Raw genomic sequence first — 26,970 nt, 5'->3', positions numbered from 1 at the left:
AAGGCTCTTTCCCCTCCCCCTTCCATTTGCAGCTCCCTGGATATTTCCCTGGAATTTGGACTCAGGGGAATAGATACTGTCAAACATGTCAAAAATCTTGTTTCTATGTTTTAAGAATTGATAGCATATACAGAATAGCATGAAGTATAGAAGACATTCTCCCTGAAAGTTTACAATCTGAAGAAAATTTGAAGGCAAGCACAATCAGATCTCAAAAATGGTAGCAGATGGCTATTTTGGTATTAGATTATTTTTCTTCCATGGCTGTTAGAGGAAAAGGAGAGAAGATACCAACCCCTGTGGGCTACATGAGTAAGGAAACAAGCTTTCTTTTTCTATATCTCTAATCAATTTTAGGCAAATAAACTACAGATTTTACTTAGGAGGCTGGTAGGCTGACTCAGTTTCTCTAGATAATGGAACAATAGATAGGCTTTGTGAAGTTCAGTGACATAACCCATCTGTCCCAGCGCAAGGTGGTTCTAGGTCAAACCTCAGTAACTCAGGAATCATTTACCGGCAAAACGTTGGTGTCAATAATCACAATATTGACACATTACCTGGAGATGTCTTGATAATGCATGAAACCTTCTCCTTTCTCCCTTTACTCTTCTATGACAAACTGTCTATCCTTATATATTACTGTCTCTAAAGTGGCACAAATTCTTGTCCTTACTTCAAATATATTGGAAAACCTGCCATTCCTGGCCCACTGTTTATCCCCTCCAACTCCATCCACATGCAGAGTGGAGACCAGTAGACCGATGGACCCAGCCTTGCTTCTGCATTAGAACTCCAGCATGAAGACTACACAACAGTACCAGGATTAAAACCCCAAGGTCTAACATAGAAATTTAAGGGTAGTCAGACCAGGATGGATCCTAAAGGATTTTGGTCTTTGAACCCCACTAATAGCCCTTTTTTCTCCAAGTTCATTTTACCCCTTCCACTCCCATCCTTGAAGATATCTAGTATCTTAAAAACTCTACTATAATCTTAATTTCTTTTTGAGTTTCAGTCCACTAGAATTTCAGATAGATGAATAGATGCATGGATGATAGATGGATAGAGAGGAAGGGGATTTGTTGTCGTTCATCTTTATTTTGTATAAGAAACCTCATTTCTATTTTAATCCTTCCACTGTGTATCAGAAATGTGAATTAGCATGCTCTCCCCAACTGTTTCCCTTTTACACAAAGCTTATTAATATGAGGACCTGGTGAAAGCTTGTGGGTATGGGATGAGGATATGGAACATATAGGATGGAATATTACCTAGCTATACTGACCCCACTGTGTCCTGCCTCACTCCTTCTACAAAACTTCTTCAGGCCTGGGGTTCTCTGAGCCACTCCACACACCCCCACCCCTACCCCACCACAGGAGGGTAACAGGAAACATTCCACACTCCTGAACCAGTGGTGGGCTAAAATAAACCTAGACTCAGCCCCTTCGGGGCATCATCTAATTCCTCTGGTGCCATAGAATCTGAAAGACTGATTCAGTCAATACACATACAACTTTGGCAGGAGACTGGTTCCCACCTGTGCCAGATGTAGACCCCAGAAGATTGCCAACTGCCTGGGTTATATGTGGAGATGGCCAACTTGACCCTCCTAAACCTCATGCCCTAAAGCTGTCTGGGATTTATGTTGTTTCCCTTACTCCCCTACCTATGAATTCAATGCTGGACAATCTTGACTTTGTCTGAGGTTGAGAGAAAAATGCAAGTAAACATTTCTCTAATCATGTATTCTGTTTAATCTTTTGTCTTATGTCAGATCCTATGCTATTTGAAATTCAAAGTGAAGGATCGATTCTTTTGTTCTTTCTCTGGTTTTCTTTCTTTCTTTCTTTCTTTCTTTCTTTCTTTCTTTCTTTCTCTGAAGTTCTCCTTTTGCTGGCTGATACTGAAGCAGGAAAACATCTAGAGATAATGAAATACAGGGAACCAAAAACAAAACTGATTAATAAATCAAGATATTATCTCTCTCTATAGTAGTTACTGAAATATTAGCAAATTAGAGCAGTTATAACCTGATGATTAGGAATAATTTTAACACAAAAAGCCCATCAGGCTCAAAGGGGCAAAAGAACTAACATTTCAATAAGTAAAAAAGGAAGAGATGGGGGAAAAAAATTCAAGTTCTATAATGTTCATTGTATAAACACTTTAAAACATTTTAATGATGACCTTTAACTTTCAAAACAAACTTGTGAGGCATGCAATTATTTTTCCCAATTTAGAGATGACCAACATGAGGCTCAAAACAGTAAGGAATTAGATTCAGGCCATGCAACTAAAATGTGCTGGATACAGAATTAAATTTCAGATCTGACAACTGGCTTCAAAGTCAATACTCTTGGTGCCACATGGAGTGAGTAAATGACTAAGTATCACCCAGTTCATTTGGGAAAGTTGTATTTGTAGCAGTAGCAAAGAACTTTTTAAGAGGTGTTTGTGTTTCATTTTGTGAGCTAATATTTTTTGGACATTTTAATGTACATAACATCACAAACAGTGAGAAGGAAGAAAAAACACCATCTCTGCCAGGAGGGAACTGATAAAAGAGAGACAGAGACAACATAGAAAGGATACATGCAAGGCACTGAGATAGGTGCTTTTATAGAGGTAAAGTTTTGTACTTTATCTGAGAAATGTACCTTGTACTTTATCTGAGAAAAGTAGGAAGTCTCCAGAGAAGGTTGCTGTTGAGCCCTTTTGAACAATAGACCCCACTAAACAGAAGGAGGGAAGTCTAAGAGCTGTGAGGCCATGAGATATATGTATTAAGTCAGGAAGTTTTTAGAATAGATTTAATAATATACATTAACTATATTAATAAATATACTTAATGATATCCTGAGCAACTTATAAATATTTTTTCTGTGGTTTTCTAGTATTTCCACCGTATTTTAAGTCAATTTTGGTATCTACAATGGCACCATTAAGATATGAGGCAATGTCATGGGATAACACACTTATGTGGTTCCCAAGAGTCATCTGTGAATCACTGAGAAAAAGGTAAGAAAGTCATTGCACTCAAAGGGAGCTGCTGCTTGAGGTGAAGGGGATTTTTAGAAATGTTTTAGTACAATGTTTCTCCAACTTCAATAAAGTAGAAACTTCCTCCTAAAGGACAAAGGTCTCTAGAATATTGACTATGAAATTATATTTATTAAAATGTTATTTAAATTTGTACAAAAAGAAAACATAATACCCTGTATGTTTACAGATCCTAAACAACCCCATTGCCTAAAACTCATTTATAAATAAAATATAAGGAAAATTACCAGGCCAGAGAAATCTGAAATAACTGACATTAATGTGACAGAAGGGTATGGCTCTGACTGCCAAGAGTAGGTACAAGTTTGATTTATTTATTGCCATAGGTCATTGTTAATTCAAGTTTTCTATCATTTTTCTCTTCCCGAACTCCAGCAAAACCTTCAGTGGTACAATAAGCTGAGATTGTGTTCAAGTTTCCTTTTTAAAGATGTATCATTTAGATATGCTTGTTCCTTCTCTCATTAACCCCCCTGAAGTGAAGTAACATTACCATGGCAAGCATAAAGATGGAAGTCAGATGACCATACTCAAGTGGTCATTCTGATGAAACAGATTATGGTTTTATTTCTTTTTTGGTATGGTTATCAAAAGGTAAGCCCCAAATCTAAAATTCTCTAACCAATAAACTCCTGGAGAATAAATTCTAACCTGAGTATTTTGAATGAGGAACTAAATAATCAGTGGCCAAAAGATTAAATATTGGACCTCAAGTTACTGAGGTAACAGTAGAGCTGGAACTGCAGGTAGAAGACTTCATTAGATTTTAGAATGTTTGGTATCATCCTTAAATGATGAATTTGTGTATTTTAAGTAACACTCTATAGATATGAACAATAACACCTGTTTTTCTTACACATTTCATCTTACAAAATTTAAGTTCTCACTTCAGAAAAGAGTTGTTTCAAGTAGGCAAGCAATGAGCTTCCAAAAGTATCTAAGATCAAAGGGAAATGTTAGAGGGAAAGAACAGGGGAAAAAAAAATACATATCCAAAAGGTTCCAAAAAACTTGGCTACATTGAAATTTTATGGGAAAGACCTCTGAATAATGTCTCCTCTGATTTAAGATCCCATTGGATGTGGAAAATAATGGCATGCTTGAGAAAAATCCCCAGAATTATCCTTTCCACCTCCTACTAAGGATAAAATCAATAACAAACTTTACTTGGGTTTTTTATATATTATCTCATGTAATTCTCACCAAAACCCTACTGAGGACATAAATATTTTCAGTTGTATGGATGAAGAGACTGAATCTCACAGAAATTTTATGATTTACCCAAGATCATAAAGCGAGTAAATGAAAAAAAAAAAAAACTGTTATCTATCTATCTATCTATCTATCTATCTATGTTTAATTTATATACCTTAGAGAGAGTAGAGGGAAAGAAGGGGAGAGAAAATCCTCAAGCAGACTCCCAGCTAAGTGTAGAGCCTGACACAGGTCTTGATCCCCAAATCCTGAGATCATGACCTTAGTGGAAATCAGCTGCTCAGAATACTGAGCCAGCCGGGAACCCCAGAAAAGCATAATTTAAAGCAAAGTTCACTTGACTCTAAATCATGAGTCTGTCCCCCTATATATAATCTACCCCTGTTTGATAATATTTTAATAGTTCTACCAGTAAAAGTAATATTCACATGCTACATAGCAAGAATGAACGGACTTATATTGTACACAATAAACATTTCATAAGGGAAAATAGTTAGACCATTTCTCTTTTTTCCCTACTAACTCCTCTGTGAATTGATTTTTCAGACTGTGGATGTCTCAAAGGAATATATTGTAGAAAGGTAACAAAGTGAAACTAGAAACGGTGAGTCTCTGTCTCAGAGGGACTTTTGCCTGGTGAAGATAATTGGAGAGAACAGAAAATGTTCTCTGAGCCAACAAAGGCAGCTTTGTTTACAGTACTATTGTCTTCAAAGAACATACATTACACTTGAAGATTTTAATAGGCTTTTATTCGGATTTAAAATCAGAGCCAAAAGTAAAGCTAATTACTTGGGAATATTTTCTGTATCACTAAAAGAAATTGATTTGTTATTGATTTGCAAGTCATAGACAGCCATTAACTAAATTATACCTAAAACTTCCAAATTAATTTCTTTAACCCAGAACCCTATATATTAAGATATTAGCTAAAGAGCTCCACGTCAGCAGGGTGAGGTCCTCTTGAATTCAGTATATCTAAGACTGACCTCATTGTCACTCACTCCTACTACAAACCTGTTTTTCTTCCATTTTTCTCACATACATGGCCCATGCCCAATGCCCTTGAATCATAATATCACATGGATATTAAATAATGCAGTTTATAGGTATAGTTTTCCTCTTTCTCTATTCCATGGATATTTATTGAGCATATACTATGTGCCAATCTGCAAAGCTGATTAAAATTTCTGACTTAGCAAACATAACATAGCACATAAAGTCATGGTGTACAGGTAGACACTTGTTTCCAATATTTTACAAATGCTAAGAGACATTAAAATCAAACACCAAACCGCCTATATTGTATTACATTATTCTTTGTCAACTCTCCTCCTAAAGAGGTATTCTAATTCTTATCTATGTGGGTCTAGAAAGGCCATCACCTGCCAAACAAGCCACCTTGCTCAATATCATGATTTAAATACACTTGGACCTCCTTACCTTGGATGATTCTTTTGTGCCCCCATCTTCCTACTTCCCTTAGGTCTCTCTCCATTATTTTTTAACCAACATCTTTAAAAAGGAACTAACTTCAGTCATTTAAATATCAGCATGTACCTAATCAAATTTTCTATGCTAAAGACCACCTGTTTGTTATGTGAGCATGTAAGATTATAGATTTTCAATAACCATAGTAGTGTTGGTTTTATGCTTTTTGTGCTATATGTTTCTAATAGCCTTCCTGAGATATGGTTTGTATACCATAAAATTCATGTTTAAGTGTATAATTGAATACCTTGTATTATATTTATCTAGTTATCACAACAAACTAACAATGGAGGCTTTTTATCATCTCCAAAAGAAACCCCATGTGCATGTAGTTGCTATCTGTTCCTTCACCTTCCCCAACCCTAAGCTACCACAAGTCTGTTTTTCTGCCTTTATATGTTTGCCTTTTTTTTAGTGTTTCATATAAATGGAATCATACAATGTGTGATTTTTTGTGTGTGTCTGGCTTTCACTGAGCATAATGTTCCTGGGCTTCATCTGTGTTGTAACATGTATAAAGATTTTGCTCTTTCTTTATTGTTGAGTAATGTTTTCTTATATGGGTATGCCACATTCTGCTCATTTCTTCACCTGGATAGGCATTTAGATTGTTTCCAACTTTTGGCTCTTATGAATGAAGTTGCTATGAACATTTGCAGACAAATCTTGGTGCAGACATATGTTTTCATTTCTTTGGGGAAGATTCTTAGGATTGGTATTGCTGAGCCCTATGTTTATATGTTAAATCTATGTGTAAGTTTTTAAGACATGCTATTTGTTTTATTGGTAGGATTGTCTTGTTTTGATTTTGAGGCATTTGTGGTTTCATGGCAGAAGGGAAATTAAATTAACAAAACCTTCTTGGAAAGTGTGTCACTTTGTCCCATTGTTTGTTTGCTTTGAATTGGCTGTGTGTTCTCAGGACTGGAAGGATATCCAGGCACAACATCCTTTGAAAACCCTCAGTCATTCGGCTCATAGGATGTTCTGATCAGGTTCCTAGCTACTTATTTACTGCACAAAGTAAACCTCTAAGGGGCTTTTGGGGCCATAAGAAATCGTGTCTTCTTTTTAAATTAATATTATTGGAAAGTGAGAAAAGAGCACATTAAGAGAAAATCAAATGTATATTTATAAAGGTAAATAATATCTAAAATGCAAAATACAAAGCAATCCATTTTCGACATTCAAAACAAATATTTTCAAATGAACTCCTGTATAGCTAGCTTTAAGGTGTTGGATCATGATATTTGTTGGCTTCTACAGTGAAAGTTGGTATGTTTGGTGTCAATATGAGCAGCTATCTGATGAAGACAATGCATAGTGACAGAGAATTTAAAAGCTGAAGGAACCTAGTGCGAGCATCATCTGTTAGTCCATTACCTGCATAGTGTGCATTAAGACCCATTTAGAAATAAAATGATAGAAAAAGGTAAACAGAGGATTCAGTAACATATTGATTTTTACAATCTTACTTTTTTTTCCTGTGCAAAGGGAGCGAAGGTGGCAAGACTCTAAGATATGAGAAGTCATGAGATTGGCAGTAAATCAAGAGGAGATCAGAGGGGTGCCTGGGTGGCTCAGTCAGTTAAGAGGCTGCCTTTGGCTCAGGTCATGATCCCAGGGTCCTGGGATTGAGCCCCGCATTGGGCTCCCTGCTCAGCAGAGAGCCTGATTCTCCCTCTCCCTCTGCCTGCTGCTCTGCCTACTTGTGTTCTCTCTCTAGTAAGTAAATAAAATCTTAAAAAAAAAAAAAAAGAGATGGGAGAACAAGAGTATTCATTCATTCCCACTCATCTGGTTAATTGCATCATTGTGGCTATCGTTCAGTGTATTTTTCTCTCCCTCTCATAAAAGGTGTTCAGTGTCTCCTCATACATTTTTGTGTATGGTAAATTTAAATCCCTCCAGAGAATCTGTGGGTTTTTTATTTTATTTTAGTAAAGTACAAAGATAAGCTAAGTGACATATTCAGATTTGTAAGTACACGCAGTAGAATATTGTAGTGTATATATTATGTATAAGGATTTGTCCAATTTCATTTTGCTGGTTTCTTGGGAATTTTTGTTGTAGCATCTGTGCTGAGTATTCTTGGCCATTATATGCAGCAGTGCATCACAACTAAGCAGCTGTGATGACATACAAAACTCTTCCAAAGTAACACCTGTGGTATCTGCCTTTTCTTAGCTCCCCACGGAGAGAATCTTATTTATTTCAGTGACTTATACATTTCAATGAAACAAAGTCACATACATTGGGAGGGTCGGGAGGGATTAGAATTTCCCTTGGTGGTCATTAGCCATAAGAGAAAAATGGAGAAGACCTTAATTCTCAAACTGGATTATTTTTCTTACACACTAATGAAGCCTTGGGTATACCTTCAGAGTATTAGTTTATATTCTAGTTGTTGCAAAGCAACTAGGGCAATTTTTTTATTTCATTGATATTTTAATTGAACTAATGTGAATGAATTTTACTTAATTGATACGTGTTTTTAAAGACAAGTGTTTTGTTTTGTTTTTAATTTTGTATCAGGTCTACATCTCGACTGATAATGATAAGATATGATCAAAAAGAAGTTAAAAGGAGTGAGGAAATTTCTAGCCTTTCATTAATCTCCAGAAAGAGGTTAATATAAGCATTTACAGATAAGAGAAGCCATCTTTAACCATATGTTAGTGAAGTGAAACCCCTCTGGAATTTTCCTTGCCTGGAAACTCAAATCAGGGATTTTTCACACTAGCCCACTCATTCCCTTCCCTTTCAATCTACTTAGCTCTCCAAGTTACTTCCTGAGTGACCCCACATGAGCACACACCACTTGCCAAACTGCTAGTATCTGATCCCCCCATCCTAATTAATAACATTACTATCCTCTCTGTTATGTGTATTTGAAAAATGACAGTCATTTTTAATCTTCCCTTTGTGCTCACTTATGCCCCCTAGCCAACTAATTTCTGGATTTCAGCACTTTCTGTTGTCGTGTTTCATACAGTTGCTAGAACTTTTCCACCCCCTTTCTTCCATCAAGAGGTAGTACCTGTAATGGTTTAGGACACAAATTCCAGGGTCCTAATCATAGATCAGGCACTCCCTAGTTGTATAAATTCAGGCAAGTCGCTTACCTTTTTTGCCTCAATTTCTTCCTCTGTACAATGTGTAAGTTGATGCTGGTCATTAGCAGGAGGCTTTGGTTTTTCTTGGTGTGGACCTTTGTGTAGGACTGCTTGAGTTTCTTTACAGGTGGCAGCTGGCTTCCCCCAGAGTGAGTGATCCAGGAAAGTATAAGGCAAGAGCCACAATATCTTTAGTAACCTGGTCCCAGAGGGTCAGACAACTTCATTTCTCTGATAATCTATTGGTTACAGAGGTCAGTGTGGGAACTTAACCATAGGGTGTGAAACCAGGAGGCCAGGCTCATTGCCACCATCATGAAAGCCAGCTTCCTATTCTTAAGTGTTCTGCCTGACATCCTTTCTTCTCTTGTGTTATGTTCCCAATTAACATTTCCCTCTCATCTCTTGCATCTCCAACAATCTCTCAGGAATTACCAACCAGAGCTGCCTGTTATCATTTCCTATGGACTTCTTACACACTTCAGATATTAACTCTTTCTCAAATTAGATGTTAATATCTTCTCTAATCATATCCCTTTGCTTTAGATAACAATTTTTATTGTATGAGAAAGTTTTAACCTTTTGGCAGTCAAACCTGTCCATACTTTTATTGTGATTTCTTCTATCCTTCTATAAAAATACTACTCCTTTAAGAAGCTCATAAATATAGTTCTATTTTAGACTAGAAGATTATTTATTATTTTCAAATGAAGTTTGATTCAGGTGGAATTTGTTTTTCCATCTGTTATACAGTAGAGATCTAAATTAATTTACTTAACAAGCTTTTTAAAAATGTTTTCATGTTACCTATTCTACCTTATTTTCATTTTGTAAATTCTGCTGGTTTCTATTTACTGGCCTATATTTTTTACAAATAGAAATTTAATTGTCCTTGATTTAAAAATTTTGTCACCTTCCTTATTCTATAGTGTCTCTACCTCAGTATCTCTGAAAAATAGAAACTAGGTTTATAAACATGCATTTGATTGAGCTTGGTCAAATAACATTTCTCTCTCTCTTTTGTGTGTGTGTGTGTGTGTGTGTCTGTGTGTGTGTGTGTCTCCCACTGAGATCACAAATCTTGAAGTCAAAAGAGCTCTGTAGGATACACTGATGTTGTGGTTGTGATGAAATCTCCTACTTCTCTTCCTGGGGTACAATGTTACTGTTAATTCAATTGCTTTTCTAATTTTAGAAGGCCGTTTGCATTCAGCTTATGTTGACCTTTAAATCAAATAAAAAATGAGAGTCAATGCTTTTATTATTGGAATACAAGTTAAGTCACATTCTGATTGTAATTAAGGGCCATTAAGAAGGTGACTTATCTTCCTGCAGATTTGATGCCAGGTATGCCTGGATTTGGAGACACCATACCACCTATTATGGAGAGTAATCTCCAGTTTGATGAAGTGTCACATATAACAAAGAATTGTTTTGTAAACAATGTTGCCTGCTGAAATCTTAAGAATTTTATTGGATAAAGTTTCAAAAACAGCCCTCTTGGTAGGAAGAAAATGATTTGTTCAGGGATAAGCTTTTCTGAGTATGTATTTATAGCCTTTTCAATTATTTATCTCTAATTACAAAGTTGTCTCAAAACCTGTTTATTTTTTGAGGTGTCCTGGTGACAGGGTGCTTGCATGCTCTTCAGTGATGGACTCTAACCCCTATCCTACACTTCTGCATAATAAATTCTTTCCTGAAGCCTTCAGGTGATTTTAGTTCATATGTCTGTACTGGTGGTCATCATATTACATGGCATTTACTCCTCTATGCCACTGTTTACAGACTAGGCTGCAAGTTGGTACTTACCTGAGAAGTTTAATAGGAAACTGGCTAGTTATTTGCTTGAGCCACCTGGTTATCTGTGTATTTCCACATCACAAAGCCATGCTCTCTGTCACCACCTACAGTGCCCTTTATCTGGGACCTGGGGCCTGAAAGCAAAAGAGAAGCACATTGTTTGCTCTCATTGGCGCTCTCTGCTTGTACTAACAAGTAGTGCCAGAAATCTCTACATGTGATTAAGAATGGTAATAAGAGGGGAGGAGTCACAAGAGAAATTAAAACAGATGGCTCTGAATCCACATACTCACTCAAGTTCCCTCTTTAGCCATAATATATACTTGCCAAAAGAGTAGCGAGGAAAGAAAAACAAAACTAAACAAAACAAAGTTGGCAACTCTGGGTTTGAAACTTGTAATGAACTATGTATGTAATTCGAAAATGGCACACTTTCTGGCTGGTGAATTAAGTAGATGGCTGTCCTTTTTGACTGACCCCTGCTGAAGGATACAGAGACAGTAGTCCTTTAATTCTTCATCTTTGAGAGAGCAGATAGTATTCAGTATGCTTTGGGGATAGTAGTACCTACCTAGTGTTTTGTGAAGGTTAGAAAAGTTGGTTCATGGAAAGTACCTTTAAATTGATTCATGAAAAATGCCTTTCAGGAGGTATATAGCAAATACTCAGATAGTGGTAGTTCTTTGTAGTCATTAAATTATTGCCCAGACATGTAGGATTGAGTAAACCAGAAGAGACAGGATGCTGGTGATAGTAGATATTGTATAGGCTGCAGGGCTGGACAAATCTGAGTTTGAATTATAGGTCTGCCATTTATTTACCCTGTAACTCTGTAACTTGGACAGTTATTAAGTCTGAATCTTAGTTTCCTCAATATGTATTGGGGATAGGAATTGCTCTTTTTCATGGTTATTAGAATTACATGAGGTTTTTGTAAAATGTGCATCCATTTGTAGCATAGATGGCACAGAACCTGAAGCATTCAACAAAGAGAATTCCTTTGTTTAGTGATTGAAAGACCCAAGCTCATGTTCCAGTCTTTTCATTCATTAACTATGAGATCTTCATGAAACTATTCTCTTAAGCCTCAGTGTCTTGTTTCTGGAACATGAAGAGTGCGATGAAATGGTAGTATTTACACGTGTGTAAATGTGTAAACACCCTATTTTTATCAGCACTTAGCTTTGAATATAAAATTATTTTTAATATGATTTTTTCTTACTGTGTTTTAGCTCTTAGAGTTATTTATCTTTGCATATCCAGGGCCTAGCACAGTGTCTGACACATAAAATTTACTCAGTAAATGCTGAGAATGCTGAGTGAATAAAAGAATCAATGCAGACATGGATAGAAGCATACATATTTTCACAAGAATGATGCATGAGCAATATTCAAGGACAGAGAAGCAGTGCCTGCCCTCATTTCAAGCTGGAGGCAAGCATTAGAAAATTGGAAGTTGGTTGAGCAAAAAGTCCCCAAGGATATTAAAGATGAATAGCTTTTTCCTCTACATGAAATTATTGCTAACGCAATTACATGTGTCAAAATTAAGTTTACTTTTACTGCCATTGCAGTGCAAGAGGTAATTGGCACTGGTTCTATTAAAATTGGTCTGTGTTTGCTCTATAATTTTTGTAAATTTAGCATGGCAATATTTTCTCATTATTCATTTACCCAGTTTTTTCACAAGCAAATTTGAGGGGGAAAATGTCATTTGTAATGTTTTAACCTTGTAATACACATTTGATTTCAAATCTAATTGCTTTTCAAAATGAAATATAACAAATGATACTCAGGTTCATAAATGTAAGAATCTATTCTGAGGTTCTTTTTTTTAAACAAAAAACAAAACAAATTTATTACTGTTAAAAAGATCTATGATTAAGATAATTTGAAAATATCTAGGGGAAAAATAAAGCTCAATAAATAAAACATAGTAAAAATAGAAGGCCCTATTCCTTTATTTTCATCTATTTACTACTTTTGTCAAAAACAGTAAATTTCATGTGCATTTGTCTTTAAATAAAATCTTTTGGAGGAGAGTTTCTGTCTGTCACCTGTCTTTTGGGGGTATCTATTGTACCTTTTTTTTTTTTTTAGAAATACTCATATGCCTCCAAACTCTGCATTGGGTCTTCTCTTGTCCTTGTTTCAAAAAAACGCGTTTGTTCCCTTGCCTCATTCATTCAATAAATAATCATTTAGCAACTAGAAATGCATCACATTCTGATATATGAAGCCAACTGACATCATCCTGATGGCTGCCCTTATGGTGCTCAGAGTTCAGTGAAAAAAAAGCAACCATTATACAAACAAACGTACAAGTAAATAATATGAAGACAACTTAAGATGAGTGCCATGAAGGAAGAGAACAGAGCTTGTGTTTGAGAAAGAATAGTGGCAGGGACAAGGTAGGGAGGCTGCTGACTTACAGTGGAGGAGGGTTCTGGGAATACAAAGGTGAGTAAAATAGAATAAGAATGCCTGCCTCTTGGGAATTCTAGTGTGGCTTGGAAGATAGATATTTGATAAATAATAAATGCTGTTGAGTTCTTTGAAGAAGGATAGCATGCTATGGCACGGAAGGGAACATGTGCTTGCTGTTGTCTTGGGAGAAAAAAGTTCTTGAGAAAATGATACTGAATCTGAGTCCTGAAAAATAAGGAGTTAAAATGGAGAAGAAGAAGGGGGAAATTAATTCAAGTTCTGTTTCCTAACATATTTGAGTAATGGAAATATTAGTACAGCTGGATCCCAGAAAGAGAGGGGGGCAAATGATGAAGGTTGAGGTTGTGGAATACGTGAAGATAGATATTGCTGGGTCTTATCATCTTATGGATGGTAAGTAATAGAAGAGGTTTATATAATAATCTTGTTTATCATCAAAATCTAACAATCACAGTGTACAGAAAGCATTTGGAGAGTAGGGAATGGAAATTAAGAGTAGATACATGGCGGGGCACCTGGGTGGTTCAGTGGGTTAGGCCTCTGCCTTCTGCTCAGGTCGCAATCTCAGGGTTCTGGGATTGAGCCCCACATGGGTCTCTCTGCTCGGCAGGGAGCCTGCTTCCCCCCTCTCTCTGCCTGCTTCTCTGCCTACTTGTGATCTCTCTCTCTGTCAAGTAAATAAATAGAATCTTAAAAAAAAAAAAAAAGAGTAGATGCATGGGGGTGTCTGGGTGGTTCAGTCCTTAAGTATCTACCTTCTGCAGGGGTCATGATCCAGGGGTCCTGGGATCAGCCCACCCTGGGCTCCCTGCTCAGAGGGAGGCCTGTTTCTCCCTCTTCCACTCCCCCTAGTTGTGTTCCCTCTTCCACTCCCCCTACTTGTCTTCCCTCTCTCACTGCATCTCTCTCTGTCAAGTAAATAAACAAAATCATTAAAGAAAAAAAAAGAGTAGATGCATGAAGCCATATAATATAGAGACTGTAGTGGCAGTCCTGGAATGAAAATAACTGGACATATACAAGAAATATTTAGGAGGCAGAATTCCCAGGAATTGATGGTGATCGACCATCCTGATTTGACCATCCTAATCTATGCATTTTAAGTTCCACATCCCAGGAAATCCTCCAGTCCCAGGCAGATCAGGATGTTTGGTTGTTCTAGAAGAGAGAATGAAAAATCTTATTAGACTCCTATGTTTCTGGCTTGAACAGTGAAGCAGATTACAATGCCACTTCCTGTGGAAGTGAAAGAGGCCAATTTTGAGTGGTAATGGCATATGGATTTGAGTTGCCAGTGAAACCACTAAGTATACATTTGAATAGAAATGTCTGGAATCAAAAGCAAGACTGGTACAATGTTAGATATTTAGGACTTGTGGATTTAACTGGCCAATGAAGCCATGGAATTGGGGGCGGGGGGGGGAAGAAGAACTAGTGAGCAATTATATTCACTGAGACAAGAAGTACACATCCTGAGTATTTTCAACTTTAAATGTCTAATAAAGAAAAGTCAGGAAAAAAAAAAAGAAAACACATTCAGTAGAGTGTCTAGAGAGAGGAGGAATCAAAGGAAAGCAAGACACAATGATCCTTTCAAGGTAGTAATGTGTTGTGTTGAATATCATTAACACATAAATATGATGATAACTGAAATTCACTGGATTCTGAAATATTAGAAAGGCAATGTTTGTAGAATGATTGAAATATAAACATGAATGTGTTGGGATTGTGCTGTGAAGTAAGTGAGCATGAGGATATGGAGACAGCAAGTGAAAGCTATTTTAAAACATTTAACTATAACACATATAAAGAAGCTGTCACCTAAAGGAGAGTAGGGAGAATTTTCTTTGGTTGTTTGAGATAAATCTGAGCCAACAGAGACAGACAACTTGAAGAAACTGGAAAGAGAGAGCCTAGGGTCTTAAGAAAAAAAGAAGATAGAGAATCTAGAAAGAAAGACAAAAGATTTTCTCTTAGATATGAAAAGGGATGCCTTCCTAATTAAAACATAAGGGAAGGAAGAAAAGAAAGGCACAGGGATGCATTTCACGGTTATGTTTATATATAAAAGCATGCTACGTAAGGAACCATTTCATAAAGAATTCATGTGTAAACTTACGTTTCATGAGAAAAAGTACAGTAAGCAGCCCAGTGAATGATTATTATACATCATATTTTCATAGTTGCCTCTACTATAGTTTTACTATCTGAGGAATTATTTTCAAAATTTTCAGTAACAAGCATCATAAGCAAATTTGTTGTTATCTCATAGCTGCCAAACATTCATGATGCCCTCAAGGACTTGCAGTGGACTGTGCTGATGGAAATGGGCATTTAGACAGACCACTGCAATACAATCTGACAAGAGATGAGACCACAGTGCCATGGAAGTAGAGAGCGAGGAGCAGCTTCCTAGGAGAGTCACATTAATTAGGATACAGGTTAGTCACCTGATTGAGACTGAAATAACTTTGATGCTACCATATAGAATTGCCACCCAAGGGTGGGTTTATAGAAAGCATAGGGTTGCTCAGCTCTATGAGATCAGACAGGCATTCATACTTTTATTACTTTGTTACTCCATTATATCTATATGAAAGAATCTGGTTCCCCCCACCATATCCATGGTTTGGTGCACAAGATGGGGTTAGAGGAAATTGAGGGCATAATTTGGTTGGTGAGCACATAATTTATGCTCAGATCCTGTATGACCAGCTAAAACTCTATTATCGTGGAAGATGAGGAGAATCCTTGTTGGGGGCAAGCCACCCATCTTTCACAGGTGGTGGACATTAATTTAAATTTTCAAGGACATGAGGAATTTTTAAGGACAGTAAGAGGCTCCTAAGAAAAGGACTAACCTATGTAAAGGCTAAGGTAATCAAAATCTTTAGCAATCACTATGTCACATATTTTGTAGCAAACTCATTCAGTGCCTGCATTGCTTTCCTTAGACCATGTCTAGTATCAGCAGCCGGTGTGGTGGGTAATTGTACAGGAGCTCAGACTCACCTTGCAATGTAGGATTTTATCCCATTGTTCACTGCATTTTTCTGATTCAGCCTCCTAGCCTAGATTGATGTCACTGGAGATCCCTTAGACTGTCTACAAGTACAGCCTAGAAGTGGAGAGGAACCAACAGACTCAACCAATGATGGACGGATAAAAGCTTTATCTTTTTGGATAATTCTGGGAACATTGAGTCAGCATCTCACAGGTCCCAACACATTTGAGCTCCTGATTCCTCAGCAGCAACACTGGCAAGGCACAATTTTCTCTAGCCCTGTATCACTCACTACTTTCTCATCTCTGCTTCCAGAGATTACCTCCTCAAAACACTATGAAACCACTCATATCCAATTCCTTGTTTCAGGCTTTGCCTTCATGAAGTCCCAACCCCTCGATCAAATAGAGCAGAAACCCTAATCAGTCAGAATAGATGTCTGCAGCTTCAGCCTCACCACTGTATCCCTACTCAACAGCAGCTATGTATAAAACCATAGAGCTGGGGAGCTGGTGATTTTAAAAAGCCACAAGACCTGTGTAGAACTATTACACCATCTCCATGATAGGGAAAAGCAGAGGAGGCTGTAGAAGTATATGAGGCTCAAATCGTAAATGTATGTTAATATAGGTATTATACATTTATAGAATGTAGTTGCTATATAATACAGATGCAATGTATTTAAATGTGTGTATACATATGTGCGCACACACACACACACACATATAGTATGAGATCTATATTTAATCCTGTGAAATGACAGAAAGCCAACGGTGATGAAATACTTTTCTGGGTTGGTTTTTTTGTTGTTTTTTTGTTTGTTTGTTTGTTTTCTTTTTTTGTATTTTTAGGCATTTTCGTAGAGCAGTCATACGTTCTGATTGAGTTTCAAGAAAGTTTGTGTTAACAATAAATTATAGAGAACAATTCTGTAGGAAGAGAGATCTCCTAAGAAGCTATTTTGGGCAAAGAAAGTGGGAGACAAGGATCCAAATAGTGGCTGACTGGAGTCACAACACTGCAGATGGAAAAGGGAGTATATATTCTAGAAAAAATGGATGAATTGAAATGATGTTAAAAATACATGGCAGCGAAATAAGTCAAGCAGAGAAAGACAACTATCATATGATCTCCCTGATATGAGGAAGTGGTGATGCAACATGGGGGCTTAAGTGGGTAGGAGAAGAATAAATGAAACAAGATGGGATTGGGAGGGAGACAAACCATAAGTGACTCTTAATCTCACAAAACAAACTGAGGGTTGCTGGGGGGAGGGGGTTTGGGAGAAGGGGGTGGGATTATGGACATTGGGGAGGGTATGTGCTTTGGTGAGTGCTGTGAAGTGTGTAAACCTGGTGATTCACAGACCTGTACCCCTGGGGATAAAAATATATGTTTATGAAAAATAAAAAATTAAAAAAAAATACATGGCAATTGGTCTTGCAAGGCACCAACTAGCAAGACTGGACTTTACTGTAGAGCCATAGTATGGCAGAACTGGTGCATCCTGGCTGATGGGCAGCTCAGATGTGTAGGGTCCAACCAAGAAGCACCCCCATCTCTTCCCAGATCTACTATGATTCCTTCCAGCTTTCCAGCTGACTTGGGAGAATGGAATTCTAGCCCTAAGTCATGCCATTTAGATTTATGTTTTGCCCCACCATTCCCATTTCTCACATTTTAAGGATTTCTGGAAAGTTCTATGTTAATAGCTGAAAAAATAACAGAGTTCACCTTTGATGACTCATGCATGATTACCACTGCACCCTGAGGACTATGCACATTCACCACTGCATTTCTCACTTCTCTTCTTTTCAGCATGTCACAAAGGCTGGCTAGTTTCTACATGCTGATAGAACTAAACGCGCAAGTCAGAGCAGGTGTAGCATGCTGATGAGAATTCAGGCAAGAATTAACACTTCTCTCAGGATAAATGACCTTTTATTCTTTCCTGAAATGTCCTAGTTCTGCTGGAGCTGCTGCCAAGTCAGGTTGATTTGTTCAACAAATAACTATTGACCACAGGCTATCTCCCAGTAATCAGAAGATATTTGGGCACAAGAAGGTAGGAAAAGACAAACTGTATGACTATGAGGAGCCTTACAGGCTCATGCAGAGGTAAAATGCCCCTGTATTTCCTACAGTTTATCTATGTTTCTGTTACCTCACAGGGCTAGAGTGAGCATGCTATCTTTTTACATTATAATTTCCCCTGCCACCAATTTCAGAATTTAAAAGAGCAGAGTTATTATTCATTTCTGTGGCTGCCATGATAAATTACTACAAACCTCCTAGCCTAAAACAACAAAAATTTATTTTCTTACATTTGTGGAGGGTGGAAGTCAACCAAAGGCATCAGCTGGGCTGCACTCATTCTAGAGGCCCTAGGAAAATCCACTTATTGTCTCTTCCAGCTTCTGGTGGCTCCAGGAATTTCTTAGCTTGTGGCTTCCTTTTTTTTTTTTTTTTTCTCTTTTTTAATAAATTTTACTTATTTATTTATTTTTAAATAATTATGTATTATTTGTTTCAGGGGTACAGGTCTGTGAATCATCAGTCTTACACAATTTACAGCACTCACCATAGTACATACCCTCCCCAATGTCCATAACCCAGCCATCCTATACTTCCCAGGCCCCAGCAACCCTCAGTTTGTTTCCTGAGACTATGAGTCTTTTATGGTTGTCTCCCTCCCCACTTGGGGCTTCTTGACTTTAAGCTTTACCTGTATGGTCATATTACCTCCTCCTCTTCTGTGTCTTTCCCTCCATCTAGAGGGAGACACATCTTTATTTGATAATACATGTGATTGGATTTAAGGCTCATCTAGGTACTCCAGAATAAGCACCTCTTCCCAAGGTCCTTAACCACATACGCAAATATCTATTTTCAGAATAACATACCAGTCACAGCTTCTGGGGTTAGGACTTAGGCATATCATTTTGGTGGGGGTGCATAATTCAGTCCACTAAAAGAATAAAGACTGGATATATTGAGAGAAAGACAGAATATGAATCTTCCTTAAGAATAAAATAATTAAGGGCACCTGCGTGGCTCAGTTGGTTAAACATCTGACACTTGATTTCTGCTCAGGCCATGATCTCAGGATCATGAGATACATGAGGGGCATGGATCCTCTCTCCCTCTGTCCCTCCCCACCCTCTCTGTCTCTCTCTCTGTCTTGTTGTTTTCTCTCGGAAAAAAAAAAAAGAATAAAAGAATAAAATAATCTGATGAGGCAAAGAAATTAGTCTTTATGTAGAGTCAATTACTACCTTTGCCTGATTAAGAAACACAGGGAAAGGAAATAAAGGTGAGAATGAAATCAAAATCAAGTTAAGACCAATATGATGTAGAATGAAGACCGCACACTGAAACCAAGAAGAACTGCATCCAGGTCCCATTTAAATGATTTACTATCTATGCTTCTCTGGAAGTATCTTTAACGTAGCAATAATAATGCCTAAATGCAAAGTTAGCTTAGCCTTCACATGAAATTTATATATATATATATATATATATATATATATATATATATTATGCATATGATATATATTACACATATTATAATTTATATTTTGCATCTAATATAATTATAATAAATTAGCTATAATAAATTATAATAAATTGTATATGTATAATTTGCATAAAATATATAATGTCCTGGCACAGAATATGGTGCACAGTTAGGATCCCACACAGTTATTTCTCTCAAAAGTGTTCAGTCTATACTAGGTATAAGCAAATTTTCCTTCTGAAGGAAACAGATTCAGAGCTCTCTTCTTCAGGACTTACTGATTTAGTAATAGTGGCTTAACCCTTTGCTCATCATATTTTCATTTCTGATAATGACCTGATGTAACCCTTTTTTCTTCCTGTAAGACTTTATTACTTCTGCCTCTTGCCCCAGACACTGTAAATCCTGGTGGTATCCAAGAGAAGAGGAAGTAAGATGATTCTTTAAGGCAGATGCCTGTGCTCTTGCTCTCATAAAGCAAGAGGTTGGGTTAGAATATTACACAGGCTTAAGTTCATCACAACTCATGATAATCCAAATGATGTTAATGGAGCTGCTCTTTGAGTTATATATCATTTTAAAATATGGAGCAAAGGGTACATCAAAATCTTTACACAAATTCTCTGGGGTGTTTTTTCTCCTAGTAGCTTTCTTTGCTTAAGTGCCCCTAATGACCCCCTCCAATGGAAATGGAAGTGTTTGGCTAATGCATTCTCAAAATGGAAGTTGTCAACTCTTAGGGGAGTCTTGTGTGTCTTGATGAGCTATCAACCCTTGCTTTCCTTTAAGCACTTAAAAATCAGCATGAGAAAAAATCATTACAGTTATTTCTTACACAGCAAAAGAGAAATTTCAAAAAAAAAAAATCGCTAACACCAAAAGCTAAACAAATCTGAGAAAGCCAGTTTCTGCATTAGCAGGATCAATTCAGAGCTACTAAAAACGAGTAAACAGCTTGTCTGTGAAAGCATCAGCAACCTACCTTTTCAAAAGAGAGTTACTTTTTCGGTATGAGATTAGTGGTATCTGAAAGGAAGGGTTTTCATTTGACATAGAGCTTTGAAAAGTTTGCAAGCTGAAGACATGTTTTCCTCAGTTATAATATATGCTGTTTTTAAAGATGGTTTCATCTTTTTTTTTTTGTCTTCAGCATCGTTAATGTATGAGCCATTGTGTTTTTCTATTTTATGTTAAAAAAAAAAATCCCTAATTATTGTACTCTGAAAAGTCAATGAGCTGTTCAATAGAATGAATAACTCTTCCCTGAGTATAGCATGCACAAGATGTAAGTAAAGACGTGTTTTTGTATCACGTAATTAAATTACAGATATGATGCTGGAATATCAAAATAGTGATAAAAAGCAGAACCATGTGAATCCGCTTATTTTTAGAGCCACAAAGTCAGAACTTGTAAGGCTTAGAAGGCTTAATTTCCCTCCTTCTCAATAAGTAACTTTTTCTTCCACAGTTTTAACAAAAATTGGGACTGTTTGGAGAATAATTTCAAAAAAATACCACAAAGGTTAATGGCAGCTGGTCTTACTTGAATTTCATTTCTTGTGCTGGGCCAGGATGTATTCCTACAGTAATTATCAGTGTTTTAGGACTAACTTTAGATGCATATAAAACATAAACATAACCACTGAGAATATTAATTTTAGAACTTAAAATACTGATTTCCATGGTAATTATGTTTGTACTTTTTAAATTCTATTTCTAAAATACTGATCAACTGACCAATATTATCAGAAAACCCTCTGAAGTCAAATTTTTAGCCACATATGACAGTCTTAATGGATAGGTTCTAGAAATTCAGAAATGAGAGCTCCTGTCATGTCTTTGCACAGCACTAAAATTCAGTCCCTACAACATTATGCTTCTTAATCAAAGAGAAAACTTTCAGAGGGAATTTGATAAAATATAGTTCAGAGTATAATAATTAACTAAAAATCAGTCTTGATCTAACATAGGATTTAAATTAGGGTTGAACATCTAGATTGGAAAAAAAATCTAAATCCTGTCAATTATTTGTGGAGCATATTTTCTATGACACTCTTGTAGGTTTTGATTAATTCTTGATGCAGATGTTGCAAACCACCATTCAGTGGGTGATTTACCTTCTTTCTTAAAAATACCATTGGTACTTCAAAATATGTTTAGTAAGATCCTACAATATGCAGAACACAGGCCCAAAAACTGTGGAAATAATGAGATTAATATAAATAAGCAAAAAAACACCTATCAGTAACTCTTTGCAAGATCTTATCTCGTAGAGATGATTCAACATGTATGAAAGCGATTACATAAAATTTAAATTGCCAAATGCAGTAAAAAATTATAAAGAGAAAGTCTTCTTTGGACACAAGGAAGAGAGATCTTAATGTCCAGAAAAGGAGGAGTAGGCATTTTTTATGAAAGAGGGGACATTTGAACTTGTTATCGAATAATTTGTAGAGGTGGATATACCACTGATAATAACACACAGTTTTATAGTATTTACTGTGTGTCCATTTTTCTAAGTGCTTTCATATATACTAATTCATTTAATCCAGTCAACAACACTTCAAGGAAGGTATTCTTATAACCTCTGTTTTATAGATGAGGAAATAGTGGCACGGAAATTAAGTAACTATGGTCACAGAGCTAGGATGTAGAGGGGCCAGAATTCATCTTTGGCAGTCTGGGTCAGAGTCTATGCATTTATAAACTCCCACACAAGGAGGAGAAGAAGTGCATATTGGGTCAGTTGCAGAGTATATTAGTTTCTCATTAGTGCTTTAACAAATTACCACAAACATAGCAGCTTAAAAGATCATGAATTCATTTTCTTACAATGCTGCAGTTCAGAAATCAGAAATGGGTTTCACTGGACTAAAATCAAATATCATCAGGTTAGCATTCCTTTCTGGAGGTTCTAATAATGAGTAAGCTTTCTCCATCTTTCCTATCCTATAGATGGGATATATCTGCCATATCTTGACTGGTAACCCTTCTCTATGTTCAAAGCCAATTGTGTCACTTTGACTTTTGCTCCTGTCATCACATCATCTTCTCTGACTCAGCTGTTTCCCTCTTTCACTTCTCTAGTATGGACATGAGAAGTAGGGAAGAAGCATTCCCTGTAGTACACCTCCAGTTCATCCCAACCCAAAGTAAACTCATCATCTATCTACCTATTACCCAAACAAGACACCTTGAGTGAAAGTCCCTCTTGACTCTTCACTCTCAGAATTGGTTCATTCCAGTCATTAGCAAAGTGTGACTGCCTTTCAAGTAAGTTCCACCTGTCCCATCTCTCCTAAGGTACCATTTTATTAGGATAACTCCCATTGATCCTTATGTTATACTCTCCACTCAACCATGTTCCTTCCTGATAAACTCTAAAATCTAAATGAACCTAAGCCAATGTGTCTCCATCAATTACTTTTAATCATACCAGTCATCTTCTGCTCCAGGTATACTTTCTGATACCCAGGATTTGTGAGGTACCCATTATATTTACTTGGAGTCACATAACTAAGAAGTAACAAATCTGGAGTTTAAATTCAGAGCACGTTTTTAAATAAAATATGTGAACTTTGTCTTGGATGTGCTTATCCAAATATTAGCAGATAAAGGACTAACGTAGTCAAAATGATGTACTTTGAACATTCTTTGAACTGGTAAAGGGACCCTTGCAACAGTAACTTATTTTTTTTTAATATTTTATTTATTTATTTGAAAGAGAGAGATCACAAGTAGGTAGAGAGGCAGGCAGAGAGAGAGGAGGAAGCAAGTTTCCTGCTGAGCAGAGAGCCTGATGCGGGGCTTGATCCCAGGACCCTAAGATCATGACCTGAGCCGAAGGCAGAGGCCTTAACCCACTGAGCCATCCAGGTGCCCCAACAGTAACTTATTTTTATGTACATTCTAGAGCCTCTGACCCATAAATGAGAAGGTTAAACTAGATGATTTCCAAGATTCCCAGTGGCAACCCCCTTAAAGATGTTTACTTTTGCTTTTACTCTTAACGTGAAATAAAAGAACTTAATAGCATTTTCTGAGAATTCTAAACTTCCCAATGAAAGCCTCTTATCTTAGTCCTTTCTAGACTCAGTCTGTGTGTGAACCAGGAAAACACTCCATACAAATTAACCCTTCATATGACCTTGATTTATTTTGAGGATAGGATGCCACATGGCTGAAACCAAGACAATTTAAGTAAATGGTGACATAAATCACAAAGATCTCTTTTTAACTAATCTGCTCTGCAAGTAGTGATGACTCATTCCAGAACTCAAAATGTATGGCCCTTTAGTTCATCACTGCAGTCTACTCTGCCAACTAGATATCTCAGTAACTGCCAGAGCCCAGGTGTACTAAATAACTTTATCACTCAAGGTAATTAATATAGTTATCTTCAGTCTTCTTGTTCTTTGTACATCTTTAATACTATAGAGCTAAAGAGTTATAAAGAGCCAGAAAAGTCATTTGGTCAATTCATTATTCCTTGAGTAGGTAGTATATTCCCATGATTTTTAAATGCTGAAGGAAAAACAGAAAAGCATGAGAACTGGTCTTCTCTGATAATTTATAATTTAGCATGAAAGAAAAGATATCCATGACACAATTAGAAAACAATGCAAGGCAATATATAATTAAATGCCTAATTTTGTGGTACAGGCTATGACAGCAATAAGATTGCAGAACAGGATGAGACTAGTGTAGGCTGGAATTGTCAGAGAGAGTTAATGGGGGAGGCGAGAATATTGGTAGATCCTGAAGAATGGGTAGGAGGGGAATCATGGGATGGCAAGCAGGGGGATATATTTAGGAGACTGGCCTGACAGGAATAGATGTCCTGTGTTGGAATGAAAGGGGAGATAAAACTGATTTTGTGCTTTTTATTTTCTTGATGTCATTTCTAAACTGTATTGGATAATAAATCTAATTTTAAAATTTCCAGAGAAAGAAATTCTCAACTAATTTACTTGCTTCGTGTAATTGCATGTGATTCTTCATCACATTGGTGATGATTATATATAATACCACAACCTACCAAATAATCATTTGCATTTTTTGGACCTATTATATTTGCAAAGCCTACTCTCAGAGTTGCTGATATTTGCCTCCTTAAGCCTTCTGTATCTTATTCCCTTCCATTTTGCTGGATAAGGAGACTACTCATAACTATTTGAGTAATAATGATGGACGTTAAAATCACATCTTACATTTATAAATAGCTTAAAACCTAGAAAATATTTACTCATATCCTAACTCATTTCATCATTAAAAAAATTCTAGGAAATAGGCAAGACAGGTGTTACTACCATTGTTTTACAAATTTGGAAACAAATACCTAGAAAAGTTAAATGACTGGCTCTCAGAAAAGAGCCAGACTTTAGAAGAACCAAGATTTCTAAACCTTCTGTTAGAATTTAGAAAATGACTAGTTGGCATATTTCCATGAAACCAAACATAATATATTATCTAACTTCTATTTTGATCCAGCATGATTTTTTAATGATTTAATGACCATTCTAATATCCACTTGAAGAGAGCCTAATCTTTAAAACCATTGTATTCATATGATAAAAGCTTAATCTTTAAAAATATACATATTTGGTACAAAGAATAGTTCCACGCACAAACTGACCAGGATAAGGCACTTAACTTTTTGTCCAATATTTTCGTAAGTGTGATGGAGTTAATACCAGCCTTTTGTAATGATCTAATAAAGCTGAGAATAGAAACACACATTGGGGAAAACGTAACACTTACCCTGTAACTTTTATCTTCTGCTTCCAGGAAGATGAAATTCATGTACCCTGTTATTCCTTCTAGGTATAGCTAAAAACCCTAGACAATGTATATAAAACAAATATAAGAAAACTCTCAAAGATGCAGAGAAGAAATCAGACCAGTAGGAAACCACAGGACAAAGGAATGACACAATGAGGAAACTATCAACTTGGAACCACCATAGATTCAGACAAAAGAATCTTGCTTTCTCTACTTAAAGAACCAGGAGCACCCAAGGGAAACGGGAAACTTTCAGAAAATACTTCTATGCTAGCCAACACCCACTAAAAACATTGTGGCCTACTTGATCCCTGTTAGCAAAGCAAAGGTCTAGGAGAGAGCCTAGACTCCCATTCTTGATGGGCTGTTATGACTTACACCAGCATAGCGGGGTGATGTCACAGAAGGCCCAGTGGGGAGCTGCACCCAGCCACAGTATCAGTGGAGATGACATGGCACCATCCAGCCCCAAAAGGCCGACAACCACAAAATGCTGACGAAAGAAACTAAAGATCTAAATAAACAGAGAGGCATACAGACTGGGAGGACTCAATATAGTAAAAATGTCAATGCTCCCCAAATTGATATACAGGCTTAACACAATTTCTACTAAAATGCAGGCAAGTTATTTCTACATGTAGACAACATTACCCTAAAATTTATGTGGGAAGCCAAAGAAACTATAATAGCTAAAACCATTTTGCAAAAGAAGAATAAAGTAGGTGGAAACACTCTACCTGGATTCAAGACTTAGTATATAGCAATGGTAATCAAGATTATGTGGTATTGACAGAAAGGTAGACATACAAATCAATGGAGCAGAATAGAGAATCCAAAAATAGACCCATGTAAATATGCTCAAATGGTTTTCGACAAAGGTGCAGAAGCAAGTTAGTAGAAGAAAGATAGTCTTTTCAAAATGTATTGGAGAAATCAGACAATGATAATAACAAGAAAAGAAAAGAAAAGAGAACCTCAACCTAAACTTAATGCCTTGAAGGGGACTAGAATATGTCACCCCCAAATATGCCACTTTGACATATTGATGATTTTGAATTAAAGTAACTTAGGAAACAGCTGGTGTAAGGAGGGCACTCTGACTCCTCTGTTCTTCTGAAGCTGCTAGAACATGGCCCCACAAATCCTCTCATAGGTTTGAGGACTGAGATCACTTGGGTTGAGTACCTCAGATTGTAGATTAAGACCTGGTACCAAATATCCAAATTGACATTTAATAAATAATAAAACTGGAATCATCAACATTTTCAGTGGTTTAGAGCAATGGACTAAGTGTAGCAAAATAAAGCTAATTGATATAAAATTCTGTAGTTGGGTCCCAAAAGGTAACTGCGTAAGCACAAAAAGATAGAGATGGCACTTCCCAGCTGCACACATAAAAAAAGACTTAGAGAGTTTTACATTATATTTCAAGTGTAATATGAGTCAACACAGTAGCAGCCCCAGACACTGAAAATTCAGCTGCATTACTATTCATTGCTAAATTTACATAGCAATTATCTATGCAAGAG

The 26,970-nt window shown here is 36.7% G+C and overlaps 1 protein-coding gene and 1 long non-coding RNA gene across 4 annotated transcripts in view; one reads left to right on the top strand and one right to left on the bottom strand.

Moving 5' to 3' along the window:
- The window catches only part of KCNIP4 (potassium voltage-gated channel interacting protein 4), a 1,128,645-nt gene that overhangs the window by 790,241 nt on the left and 311,434 nt on the right, over positions 1 to 26,970 (top strand). The gene's annotated exons all lie outside the window — the stretch shown is intronic.
- LOC106006857 lies at positions 1,746 to 25,791 on the bottom strand. Its single transcript, XR_001181160.2, has 4 exons — positions 25,421 to 25,791; positions 10,701 to 10,825; positions 8,898 to 9,022; positions 1,746 to 1,926 (listed from the first exon to the last, which is right to left on the bottom strand). It is a non-coding gene; the product is annotated as an uncharacterized LOC106006857 (long non-coding RNA).

Source organism: Mustela putorius, unplaced genomic scaffold, assembly GCF_011764305.1.
Source record: "Mustela putorius furo isolate JIRA1106 unplaced genomic scaffold, ASM1176430v1.1 tig00000083_pilon_pilon_pilon, whole genome shotgun sequence".
NCBI classification, from domain to species: Eukaryota; Metazoa; Chordata; class Mammalia; order Carnivora; family Mustelidae; genus Mustela; species Mustela putorius.
Note: the sequence above shows the minus strand (reverse complement) of the source record. Positions and strands in the feature narration are given on the sequence as shown.